The sequence below is a fragment of the Otolemur garnettii genome, unplaced genomic scaffold (genome assembly GCF_000181295.1).
Source record: "Otolemur garnettii isolate 467f Iridium unplaced genomic scaffold, OtoGar3 scaffold00019, whole genome shotgun sequence".
Lineage (NCBI taxonomy): Eukaryota > Metazoa > Chordata > Mammalia > Primates > Galagidae > Otolemur > Otolemur garnettii.
Window position 1 is genome coordinate 23,398,277 of NW_003852414.1, and position 13,591 is coordinate 23,411,867.

A 13,591-nucleotide genomic window follows, 5' to 3' on the forward strand; every position below is an offset into this window, starting at 1 on the left:
GTGCGTAAACGCCTGCGATGAGAACTTTCTGCAGATCGCGTACGGAGGGAGCTCCAAGGAGGGAGGAAGGGGAGCGGTGCGGGGAGGGGGCTGCGTGGGCGTGGGCCGGGCGGGGGTTGGGGTGCCCCGGTCCCTGCGCGCTGGGGGCGACGGCCCGGGCGAAGGAGGGAAGTCGACCACGTCCCGCGGGCTAATTAGCTTAAGAAATTTCGCATGCTCTGGAAAAGGTCGTTGAAGGAGTTCGCTGCACAAAAAAGAAAAAAAAAAAAAAAAGGGAAAAAAAAAAAAAAAAAAAAACTTAAAAAAAAAAAAAAGAGTGCCGGGCATGCGCACAGAGAGGATGCCATATTGGAATGAGGCTGTAGTAGGAGCCGAAGGACCCGAACGGGCGCGCGAGGGAGGCGACGAGCAGGGAGCGATCAGCGAGGGCGGGCAAGGGCTGGCGAGGGCGGGCGAGAGAGCGAGGCCGGCCTCCTCCCCGGCGGCTCTCGGGGCCTGGGTCCACGCCGAGGGCGGGACAAACTTCACCAGGTAGGACGCCGCGCCGGCCGCTGTCCCCGCGCCCAGCCTGGCCCGCGAGCAGATCTCCGGCCCGCAGGTTGAGTGCGCCGGTCAGCGTCTTTTTTTTCAGCTTAGGGAAAAAAGAAAGCGCGATCGAGCCCGGTGGTGGCGGCGGCGGGGGTTTGGGGGAGGTTGCGAGGTGGGGAGAAGGGCCAAAGAGAAGGGCAGGAGAAGAAAGCGACAGCACTTGAGCGGAGCCTCAAACTCCTCTGTGCGCTCCGGCTTGTCATTTTTGCTTCCCCGACCCTTCCTCCGGCGTCTCCCGGCTCGGGGAAGCCTGGCCGTGCGGGAGTCGGTCCGGAGTTGCAAAGTGTCCTCCTCCGGGTGCAGCCTGTCCCCTCCCGCCGCCCACCTTCCTCCCTGCGCACTCATTTTGGCGACGCAGCCGCCTCTGCTGTCTGCCCCGCGCTCCCGCGTCTCCTCCGCGCTGAGGTCTCCTCTTTCTTTTGGTGTGTGTGACTATAGGGGGGATTGTGGGGGTGGAGGGAAGAATAAGGTCGTGGGAAAAGGGGCCTGGAAACCAGCCAGGGGATCAGAAATCTCACAAATCTCCAGAGTTGTCCCTTTGGAAACATTTGTCTGTGTAGCTGAAATGGAATTGTCGGTAGTACTTTCGGAGCGTGCTCCAGCGAGGATGATCTTTTTGTTCATTTTTCCCCCTTTTAAAGTAATATCCTGTCACTTGGGGCTTTTTTGTTGTCTCCTCTCATCCGATTTCTCTGCAAAATTGCTAACCTGATCTGGCCCTGCGCGTGTGTGCGTGTTGCCGAAATCCGCCAAAATACTAGCAACTGTAGGAGCCGGTAGATGTTATTTATTGATTTCGACCCGGGGCGGCGGGAGGGGATTAGCCGGGGAAGGGGGAGTCTTGGGGGCGGGAAGTGGCCAGTGTGTGGTGGCCTGACGCGCGCCTAGAGCCCGATGCGTACTAGTGTTTTCTTGGAAGCGCTACAACTGCGGGGAAGGAGTCTGTAGAAATCGTGCCAGTTTCAATATGGCGGGCTGAGGTGGCTTTTAAAAACTGAAAATAAAGGTTTTGAGGTGGGAAAAAACCGAACGAGAGTTTCCACCGCTTAGTTTCGAGTCTCTGTGGCTACCCCAGGAAGCGCTTTAGCGAATTAAGTGGGGAAAAAGAGAGGGAATGGTCTGCTCCGGTTTTTTCCGTGGTTACAGCGTGTGTGTGTCAAATCCATTGCTAGAGGGGTTCAGGGTAAGCGGTGGCCGGTGCCGCCGGCCAGGACTGAGGCGTCCGGGCGCTGCTGCTGCGCGTGCCTGTGATCAAGGCCCAGGCCTGGGTGTGCAGATGAGGGGTGATGGGTGTAAAAGGGATCTTCCCGAAATGTTTGTGTGCCTCTTAGAACCCTGCAGCGATTTGACGTGACTGCCGACACGTGGTGCAAAATACAGGAGGGCAGAGGGGATGATTTATTTCGGCTTTGTAGGAGACGATCTCGCTGTCTCCTGCGTGCTGGATCCCGCGCGGTTAAAGCCCTGAGTGGGTGGAGCGAGGAGGTGCTTGTTAAAAGGACGACTAACTGTCCCGGGTGTGGGGTGCAGTCGAGCTGCAAACGGCAGAGGGATTTTGTGCGTGTAGGGGGCGCACTGCACTCAGTGGAGGGTCCTGCTTCCTTTCGCGCCGCGCTGGGGTGGGAGGTGCGGGGCTGGGGCGTGGGGAGGAGGAAAGTGCAGTGTCTGAAGAGCAGGGGCGCGTGGATTTTAGCAGTTAGGGTGGAGACCAGGAGTTGCCCCTGCTACTTTTGGGTTTCGTACTCTAGGGAAGGCAGGGGAGGGGAAAAGCGTTCCGGGAAGAAATTGCCCCTTGATCTGGTTGGGCCCTGACCTAGGGGGCTGCATCGGAGAGGGGTGTCCTCGGGCCATGGAGGACGCGCGGACAGGGCTGTAGCCTTGGGGTGTGAGTGGGTGGTGGAGTGCCCCTGAAAGGCCAGCATCTTGGGCCCGGGAGGATCTGAGAGTGGAGTTTGGAGACAAAACCCGAGCCAGTCGGAGCTGCCCGAGGGAAAGCAAGCAAACCAGAGCTCGTAGGAGAGCCGGGGCTTAGTTCAGCTAGGAACCGGGGCCCCGACAGGCGTCGCCCGCGGACACGATGCGGCGCCGAGCGTAGATCGCGCGGCGAAGCCTACACGATAGACCCCTGGAGCCTGGGGCCACGCGGCAGCCACGCGTGATTCCCGGGGACGGCGAGGGCAGGTCCGGGGGACGTCCTTGGGGTCCACAAATCTGTTTGCGCACTGTTCAGTGTTCCTTGAGATGTTTTTAGGTAATAGGGTTAAAAAAGGTAGAGTTGGCTCGGTCAGTAGTTAGCGCGGCAACGTAGTCTCGCGTTTGCCGGAGGGGGGTTCGATAAGGTCACTTAGACTAATGCGCTGTCGGAAGGACAGGACCCTTACTGTGTCCCCTGGGGTGGGGGTGTACTGGGACTGGAGACCCTTGGCAGATTTCCCTTCCCACGTGAGCGGTAAGGCTGAGCTATTGGGGACGCTCCGGCCACCTTGCATCTCATCCTCCGCCGCGGGCCGGGCGCGCGGCGCGTCTCCGGCTCTTCCAGGCCGCGCTGCGGCGCGTCCTCCTAGGGACAGCTCTCCCGTGGGCTCCGCCGAGGTGTAGACCAGCCTAAAATGGCTCTGTGCTAGTGAAATGCAGTTGCAGCCGCGAACCCCTCCCTTTTTCCTGACGTCGCCGCTGACAAGCGCACAATCCTCTCCAATGCTCCGAAACCCCTGATTTTGCACTGGGCTGTGCCGTGGAAGCGAATATACACAGTTGATTACAAAAAACATTCCTTGGGATTCTCGCAGGGCCCAAGTTTCCTTTTTTGTAGGAACGAGGCAGGAACCGAGACAAGGCAGGCGCCTGGCTGACCACTGCCCAGGCACCGGGTAGTCGGGGCGCGCTAGCGCCACGGGGCTGGGGACTTTTATTCGTAAAAAATACAGGGGGATCCGGGAGTTGCGGATGGTGGCCGGGCCGAACAGTGGCCACTGACACCGGTACACGTCCTTGATGGCTTTTTTGGTGTCTGAGAGTCCTGAGATCTCTCCAGGAAGCTTGGGACACCGTTTCCAAACTTCTGGAGACCAGTTCGTAGTTTCACTTTCGGAATTTTTCAGGATATTTGGGTTTCTAGGGTTGGCTGGAATTATGAGAAAGCCAGGAGACGCTTGTTCGCCTGTGGTGGGGGTGGTGGGACTTGTCGCCCACCCAGGCGTACTCCGGCTTTGCCTCCCCGGACCTCGGTGTACTGCGCGGGGTTTGGGCTCTCAGGCCCGTGGCGCTGCATCCTTGAGGGCTCTGGCGGTGCAGCAATTGCCAGTCCTGAGCCTATTGACAGGAAACCACTTTTGACGAGGGCCAACTCTTTTTAAATCCTGATCCATCGCTGCAGCCCACTCCTCCACCGCCCTCCCCGCTCCTTGCAGCATGGCCATGGGACCTGGGGAACCTATTGACGTATCTACACCAAGGGAATTGATCCCGGAGAAAAAGCGAAAACATGCTTAAATTCGGCCTTGGTGGCCTGGTTTCCTGCGGAGGCTGAGGGGAGCGGGAAGGCGGAGAGAGGATTAAGGGGATGGGGGAGGGGAGAGGCCTTGGTGATCGGAAGGACTTGTTGGCTGGACTGTCTTTCCAGACAGGAGATTTGCTACTTTTCCCCTACTAAGCATTAAATTTGCACACACTCTACTCCCACTTTTCATAAAGAAATACTGTCTCAGATCTTTATCTTAGCTTTTACTGGGACCAAGCCATCTGCTTGCACACGCCCACCCCTTCTCCAACCCTACAGGCCTCCACCAAAGCTTTGACTGCATGCAAGACCCATTCCTGGGTCAATACATAAAAATGACTTGCCCAGGCACAGGAGGTCCCAGCCACCCCTATTCTGGGGAAAAGAGTGAACAGCCACCCTGTTTGATGTGCCTTGCCCTAGAAGCGCAACTGAGACCTGAGGTGGGAACTGATTATTTCCCATTTCCGTTAGGATTCCCTCACCCCAACCTCAAACAGACATCCTGCTAGGAGATGCATTTCTCCAGTGGTGGGAGAGTTTATCCTCTTCTTGTGTTCTTGTGGACATTATGGACTGATTATTTTGCTTTAACCTTGCAAGGTAGGCATAAGTAATTAGCTTCCTGACTCTTGATTTATTAAAAAAAAAAAAAAAGCCAGAGTGAGTTCCTGAGTCTTGGGTTTTCTTTTTATCTGAAGGCTTTGCTGGGAATACTCAGTGTTTATCAAACCCCACTTTGAGGTGCTCTAGCTGAGATGACAGTTTTCACTAGTGTCCCCCAAAGACTCCCCAATTTGAGAAGAAGTACAGAGTGATGGAAACAGTGCTGGCCAGTAAGTAAATGAGATTCCACTTAATTGCTGCAGGATACTTTGGGGACTTACATCCACACAAGGACAATTCAAACTCTGGGGCCTACACTTAAGCCTAAAATTGTTTTGGTCAGTATATCAGAGTAAAAGGTTTTTTGTTTGTTTGTTTGTTTTGTTTTGTTTTTCTTTTTAAATAATCTGAACAGGCTCAGTGCCTGTGGCTCAAGTGGCTAAGGCGCCAGCCACATACACCTAAGGTGGTGGGTTCGAATCCAGCCCAGGTCCGCCAAACAACTATGATGGCTACAACCAAAAAATAGCTGGGCATTGTGGCGGGCGCCTGTGGTCCCAGCTACTTGGGAGGCAGAGGCAGGAGACTCGCTTGAGCCCAGGAGTTGGAGGTTGCTGTGAGCTGTGATGCCATGGCACTCTACCCAGGGGGACAGCTTGAGGCTCTGTCTCAAAAAAAAAAAAATAATAATAATCTGAACAAATGTTGTGTGGGATTTAAATAACCTCTAGTTATAGTGTGCTAGGTTTTGGACAATTCTCTTTGCATTTTACTGCCGGGAACTTTTGCAGTCCATGTTAACAGCATATGGTGGTTATAAGGAGTTTTTTCCCCTGTTCTAAAATAAGGACTTGTAAAAGTTTGGAACCACGATTACATTGAGATCTATAATTCAGGGCACATTTGTGGTTTTTCTGACCATTCCTATATCTCTATTGCCTTAGCAGCAACAATACCAACAGATTTTGGGAATGTGTACTTGTCACAACAAACCAGAAAGTCAGCACTTGCTTTCAGTTTGGTGATCAGCCTCTGTCCACTCTAGCTTGTAAGGAACATTCCATATAGAGAGGGAGGAATCAGGAAGCCGGCCTTCTGGTTTCAGAGATGGTCTATGCCACTGTATGATCTGGGGGCAAGTGTCATTTTTCTTAGCCTCAGCAGCTTTATATACAAAATAAAGACACTGTACTGAACTCTCACTCAGAGATCTCTCTACTTCTATCTGGGGTGAGGGGGAACCCCGTGATCGGTACATCTGTGCAGAAGGCCCATATTGTCACATTTCAGATTCACTTCCCCAAAGTATGAGTGACAGTTGTGAAAGCCACTGGTGAGGTGTAGTTCCCTCTGCAGAAGTTAAGTGCTGTTTATTAAGTGATTTAAGCTCTATACGGGGTCATGTTATGCTTTATGCTCTGGAAAAGGTGAGGAGTAGAGGAAATCCAAGGCTTGTACACACAGGTACTTTTCACATATGAGCCCAGGAATCGCATGGACTGGGTCAGATCAGGGTGTGTTTGAATACAAGCCATGAAGAAATACCTGACTTGGTTTTTCTCTGATAATTCTAGGATTAGATGGGATCATTCCAAATAGTGCTCTGTATCCCACCATCCCAGACAGTGGTGTTTGGAGCTCACTGGCTGATGTTTGCCCTGTTGATAGTGTTTATGGCAGTGAGTGATTAAAGGAGCCTTCCCCGAAGCTCCAGGCCCTGCATTCCCTGTCTTCAGGTTTGCCATGGGGCAGTACTTTTTCACTTTGTTAAGACTAAAAATTTCTTGGGATAATTCTGAAGAAAAATGATCTTCTTGGCTAAAACAAGTTGCTGGCTGTGTTTAAGTCAGTGTAAGCAGGTGTTTAAGAGGCTGTACTGTGTGTTGTCATTGAGGGAAGGCAGTCTGCTCAGAAGAAGGAAAGTAAAAGGATTCAAGTAAGATTGGCAGGTTAATTCTTAGGGATTAGCTTTGCATTATCTGTTTGGCACTGTTCTGATGCAAAGATACCACAGTGCCACTTCCCATCTGGTTGGCCTGGTAGTGAATTTTTAAAAAAGTGATACTGTTTCAACTATGCCCTACTGATGGTTAGGGGCCCTCCTGTAATCGATGAGCTGGCACCTGTGGGTTTCCGTTCATGGATCAGAGAGATGTCTCTACTGATTAAAGACAGACTCCACTGTGCTTGTCTATTGCATTCTTTTCTATTTTGATGAAAAAAACAAACATGATGCCTTTTGATAGGTACAGGGCTTGTAAAGCGTTGGGTGAATTCTACAAAGTTGGGTAAATAATGTCAGCAGTTGATTGGATAAGGGATGTGTGGGGTTGAGTTCCGGGAAGAGGGAACAGATTTTTATCCCGTGAATTTTTACCTGAAGTTTTATTGGCCAAGCAAAATAATGTATGCAAAGATATTAAGTGTACTTTCTCTGTTTTCTGCTACATTTGGCAAGTTGTTATTTCCCCCCAATTCAATCAAAACTAGTGTATGAACTGAATCACTTTAAGATATAATGCAAGACATCGCTTCTCAGCCTTTTGGCTAAGATGTGGTGAAGATACGATGCAAGAGTCTGAAATTCCAAGTCCACAGAGTCTCACTTTAAAGTAATTTAAACGAGCACCTACAAGGTGCTTGTTTTAAAACAGTGCATTGGGACTGTAGGTCTAAAGGTTGACAGTAAAAGGATTGTGGATCAATCTGATTTCAAATGATCTGTTTACTTCAAATACTCCTTTTATGGGGCATATGTGATATGCAAACATACAATGTGTGATGATCAAATCAGGGTAATCCATCACCTCAAACATCTATCATTTTATTATGTTAGGGACATTCCAGTTCCACTCCTCAAATACCTTTATTTTTTATTTTTGAGACAGAGTCTTACTTTGTTGCCCTTGGTAGAGTGTTGTGGAGTCATAGCTCACAGAAAACTCCAACTCTTGGGCTCAGGCGGTCCTCTTACCTCAGCCTCTTGAGTAGCTGGGACTGTAAGTGCTGCCACAACACTTGGCTACAGGGTTTTCCTCTTGCTCAGGCTACTGGTGAACTTATGATCTCAAGCCATCCACCCGCTTCAGTCTCCCAGAGTGCTAGGATTATAGGTGTAAGCCACCATGCCCAGCCTTACTATTTCTTTTTTTTTTTTTTTTTTGAGACAAAGTCTCACTGTGTCACCCTGGCTAGAGTACAGTGGTATCATCAAGCTCACTGCAACCTCAAACTTCTGGGCTCAGGCAATCTTCCTTCCTCAGCCTCCCGAGGAGCTGGGACTACAGCTTTGCACCACCAAGCCCAGCTGATTTTTTCTATTTTTGGTAGAGATGGTGTCTCGATCTTGTTCAGGCTGGTTTCCCTCAAGGGATCTTCCCACCTTGGTCTCCCAGAGTGCTAGGATTACAGGTGTGAGTCCTGCCCCTAATACTATTAAAAGAAAAAACATGGCTCAACCCCTATAGTACGGTGGTTATGGCGCCAGTCACATAGACCGAGGGTGGCGGGTTTGAGCCTGGCTGGAGCCTGCTGAACAACTGCAACAAGAAAATAGATGGGCATTGTGGCGGGTGCCTATAGTCCCAGCTACTTGGGAGGCTGAGGCAAGAGAATCACTTAAGCCCAAGAGTTGGAAGCTGCTGTGAGCTATGACGCCACGGCACTCTACCCAGGGCAACATAGTGAGATTTGTCTCAGAAAAAAAAAAAGGCTGCTTATTTAAACATCTGTTTCCATTCTTCTTATTGCTTTATATAATATTTAATTTATTTTATGGGAGTTTTGTCATCCTCATTTTACTGGGAGACAGGCTTTAGACAGCTTAAATAACTTAGCCAGAATGACAGCTAGTGCAAGAGCCCTGGGATTGGAATCCTAGTCTCACACTGTCTTGAGATTAGAGTTTATTATGTGTGAGACAGTGTCCCTAGAACTTTAAGCCACTGGCTCATTTAATTTTAACAGGTGAGTGCTGCTATATTTATTTTACTGATAAGGAAATTGAGTTTTTAGAGAGGTTATGCAAAAGGTCACATGAAGAGGGTTAGTTTGTTTTTAGTAGTTAATTTTTAAATGGAGCAAAACTAGAACATTTTCTTTTTGCATTTAGCTCTGTGATCATGGGAGAATGGAGCTTTTAAATGAAGCTTAAATTACTGTTTTTAAATGTGCAAGTGAAAATGCTGAGTGACCCTCGGTTAGGAGACAACATAGTTCACTGTCATGAATTGACCACTACAGATTTGAAAAGGGTTGAAATTTCACCTTGATTTGAAAATTATTAGTTTTAATATAAATCACTTTCCTCTCCTATGAATGCAGGTGAGAATAGGTTTTAGATAAGAGTCTTCAAGTCTGAGAAGTAGAGTGGAAATCAAAAAGATAGTGTTGAAAGGTGGAAAAAGGGAGCTAAATTTTCCCTTCTAAATTGTGCTGGCCAATGGTGAAGGTGTTCTTTTAGGCTGAACTTCAGTTTGGGGTCTGTAATTGGGTTATTATTATTATTGTTATTTTCATGTAGAAAACTGAAGACAAAAACCACATGTGAGTCCCAGGTCTAGGTGGTAGGCCCCTTCCCTGGTGCTGAGAAGCTGGCAGATAAAAAGGTCTTTGCTCTGGATGAGTGGACATTAATTTTACTTCTTTTAATTAACCAGGAAAAAAGTCAAATTTTGCTATATTGATGAGGCAGAATTTTTATAGTTGGCATTATCTTCATTTTTTTATTTTTTGTGGGGGGATTCCTTGAGGGTACAAAGAATTGTACTGATTACATTTGTTAGATAAAGTCTCTCTTATAATTGTGTCCTGCCCCCAGGGGGTGTGCCATACACCATGGCCCCTGATTCCCCTTCCTCCTCCCTCTCCCTGCTCCCTCCTGTTTCTACCCCCTTGTATATGCTCATCTACTGGCTTCACATTAGAATAGAGTACATTGGATTCTTCTCCATTCTTGTGATGCTTTACTAAGAAGAATGTGTTCCTCCATCCAGGTTAATACACAAGATGTAAAGTCTCCATCTCTTTTAATGGCTGAATAGTATTCCATGGTATACATATACCACAGCTTATTAATCCATTCCTGGGTTGGTGGGCATTTAGGCTGTATTCACATTTTGGCTGTTAGTGCAAATGTCCTTATGGTAAAAGGATTTTTTTTTTTTTCTTGGTAGATGCCTAGTGATGGGATTGCGGGATCAAATGGGAGGTATAATTTCAGTTCTTTGAAAATTCTCCCTACTTCCTTCCAAAAAGTCTGTATTATTTTGCAGTCCCACCAGCAGTATAAAAGTGTTCCCTTCTCTCCACATCCACACCAGTATCTGCAGCTTTGAGACTTTGCGATGTGGACCATTCTCACTGGGGTTAGGTGATGTCTCAGGGTCATTTTGATTTTGATTTCTCTGATAATTAGGGATGATGAGCATTTTTCACATGTTTGTTAGCCATTCGTCTGTCTCTCTTGTCTGGTGACATGGGATTGTTGATAATTAATCCTTGATTAATTTGGGTTCTCTGTACCTCCTAGTTATCAAGCTTTTGTTCGATTCATAACATGCAAATATCTTTTCCCATTCTGAAGGTTGTCTGTTTGCCTTGGTTGTTGTTTCCTTAGCTGTACAGAAGCTTTTCAGTTTAATTAAGACCCATTTGTTTATTTTTGTTGCTGTTGCAATTGCCACAGAAGTCTTCATAAAATCTTTCCCAGGCCTATATCTTCAAGTGTTCTCCCCACACTTTCTTACACTATTTTTATTGTTTCATGCCTTAGATTTAAATCTTGTATCTATCTTGAATCAATTTTTGTAAGTGGTGAGAAGTGCAGGTTCAGTTTTTGTTTCAGTCTTTTAAATGTGGCTATCCAGTTCTCGTAACACCATTTATTGAATAGGGATTCTTTTCCCCAGTGTATGTTCTTGTTTGGTTTGTCAAAGATCAAGTGGCTGTAAGATGTTAGTTTCATCTCATGGTTTCCTATTCAGTTCCACATGTAAATGTCTCTATTTTTGTGCCAATATTATGCTGTTTTGATCATTGTGGCCTTGTAGTACAGCCGAAAGTCTGGTAGGGTGATACCCCTGGCTTTGTTTTTATTACTAAGAATTACCTTGGCTATACAGGGTTTCTTCTGGTTCCAAAGAAAACAAAGAATTATTTTTTCCAGATCTTGAAAGTATGATGATAGTATTTTAATGGGGATTGCATTCAATCTGTAGATGGCTTTGGGTAATATAGACATTTGCACAATGCTGATTCTTCCCAGTCATGAACATGGTCTGCTCTTTCTTTTGTTAGGGTTTGGTAATTTTCTTTGTAGAGGTCCCTGACCTCTTGTTAGCTACTGTGAAGGGAATTATGCCCTTAATTAGCTTCTCATCCTGACTGTTATTGGCGTATACAGAGGCTACTGATTTGTGGCCTATACAGAGGCTACATTGATTTTATATCCTAAGACGTTGCTGTATTTTTTTTAATTTTTTTTTTCTTTTTGAGACAGAGTCTCACTTTGTTGCCCCTGGTAGAGTGCTCTGGTGTCATAGCTCACAGCAATCTCCAACTGTTGGGCTTAAGCCATTCTCTTGCCTCAGCCTCCTGACAAGCTGGGACTTGGGACAGGTACCTGCCAGAACACCCAGCTATTTTTAGAGATGGAGTCTTGCTTTAGCTCTGGCTGGTCTCAAACTCATGAGCTCAGGTGATCTGCCCACCTAGGCCTCCCAAAGTTCTGGGATTATAGGCATGAGCCACTGGGCCCAGCCATTGCTATATTTTTTGATCACTTCAAGGAGTCTTGTGGTTGAGTCTTTGGGGTTCTCTATGTATAAGATAATTATTGTCTGCAAAAAGCTAGAGTTTGACCTCCTCTGCTCCATTTGGATGCCCTTTATTTCCTTCTGTTGCCTGATTGTATTAGCTAAAACTTCCAGGACTATACTGAATAGTTGTGGAAATAGAGGATAACCATGTCTGGTTCCAGTTCTAAGTGGGAAAGCTTTCAGTTTTATTCCATCCAGTATTAATATTAGCTGTGGGTTTGCCATAGATGGCTTTAATCAGATTCAGAAATGTGCCACCTATGCTTATATTCTTAAGTGTTCTAATTAGAAAAGTATGCTGAATTTTATCCAATGCTTTTTCTGCATCTATTGAGAGGATTGTATGGTCTTTGTTTTTGCTTCTTTTGATATGCTGAATTACATTTATGGATTTGTGTATGTTAAACCAGCCTTGCATCCCTGGGATGAAACCTACTTGATCATGATGAATGATTTTTGTAATGGATAGCTGTAATCTACTGGCTAGGATTTTATTGAGAATTTTTTCATCTATATTCATTAGTGAAATTGGTTTGAAGTTCTCCTTTTCAGTTGGGTCTTTTCCTGGTTTTGGTATCAGGTTCATGTTTGTTTCATAGACTGTATTAGGGAAAATTCCTTCCTTCTAAATTTTTTGGAATAATTTCTGCAGCTCTTTTTTGAAGGTTTGATAGAATTCTGGAGTGAAACCATCCGGACCAGGGAATTTTTTTGTTGGGAGATACTTTCTATTGTTTCTTCAATCTCCCTTCTTGAAATTCGTCTGTTCAAGAGATCTATTTCTTCTTGGTTAAGTTAGGGGGATGTGATTCCAGATATTGATCCATTTCCTCCACATTGTCAAATTTCTGAGCATAGAGTTTTCTGTAGTACTCAGATAATCTCTTGTATCTTTGTGGCATCTGTTGTTATTTCCCCTTTATCATTTCTGATTGAGGTTATTAGAGATTTACTTTTCTGTTACTAGTTCATCTGGCCAAGGTTTATCAATTTTATTTATGTTTTCAAAAAACCAACTTTTTGTTTTGTTAATTTTCTGTATGATTCTTTTGTCTTCAATTTCATTAATCTCTGCTTTAATTTTGTTTATTTCTTTTCTTCTGCTGGGTTTGAGATTAGATTGTTCTTCTTTTTCCAATTCCATGAGATGGTTCATGAGTTTGTTGATGTGCTCTTTTTCTGTTTTTTGAATGTAAGTGTCTAATAAGATGAGCTTCCCTCTTAAGAGAATCGCCTATGCCCAAGAGCTGGAGGTTGCTGTGAGCTATGATGCCATGGCACTCTACCGAAGGTGACAAGGTGAGACTCTGTCTCTAAAAAAGTTTTGCTGTATCCCACAGGTTTTGGTAACTTGTATCTACATTGTCATTATTTTTAAGGAATTTAATGATTTTCTTCTTTTATCTCTTGCTGAACCCAACTATCATTCAGCATAAGGTTGTTTAGTTTCCATGTCTTTGTGTGGGGATGAACGTTTTTGTTGCAGTTAAGTTCCACCTTTATTGCCTTGTGGTCTGAGAAGATACAAGGTATAATTTCTGTTCTTTTAATTTTGCTGACGTTCGATTTGTATACTAGGATGTGGTCTATTTTGGAGTCCATACCATGGGTTGATGAGTAAAGTGTATATTCCTTAGCTTTGGGATGGTGTGTTCTGTATATGTTTATTAATTCCATCTGTTCTAGGGTCACATTTAAGTCTGTTGTATCTTTGTTTTGTTTCTGTTTAAAGGATTTGTCCAGTTCTGTCAGAGGAGTGTTAAAGTCCCCAACTATTGTGGTGTTATGGGATATCATATTGCTCAGACTCATCAAGGTCTGTTTCATAAATCTGAGAGCATTTAAGTTGGGTGCATAAATATTTAAAATTGAAATGTCTTCTTGTTGTATTGTTCCTTTGACCAGTATAAAGTGTCTATCTTTGTCTTTCCTAACTTTAGTTGCTTTAAATCTGCTTATATCTGAAAATAAGATTGCAGTCCCTCCTTTCTTCTGATTTCCGTGTACTTGAAATATTGTTTTCCATCTCTTAACCCTGAGTCTTAATTTGTTCTTCAAGGCTAGGTGTGTATCCTGGAGA

At 45.9% G+C, this 13,591-nt stretch overlaps 1 protein-coding gene across 2 annotated transcripts in view; it reads left to right on the forward strand.

Annotated features, from left to right (window-relative positions):
• Window positions 1-354: 354 nt before the first annotated feature.
• SFMBT2 (Scm like with four mbt domains 2) overlaps window positions 355-13,591 on the forward strand; it is a 214,229-nt gene continuing 200,992 nt past the window's right edge. For both annotated transcript variants that reach the window (XM_023511389.1, XM_023511390.1), the window contains exon 1: window positions 355-531. The gene's annotated coding sequence lies outside the window, so the exon portion shown is untranslated. The remainder of the gene's footprint in view (window positions 532-13,591) is intronic.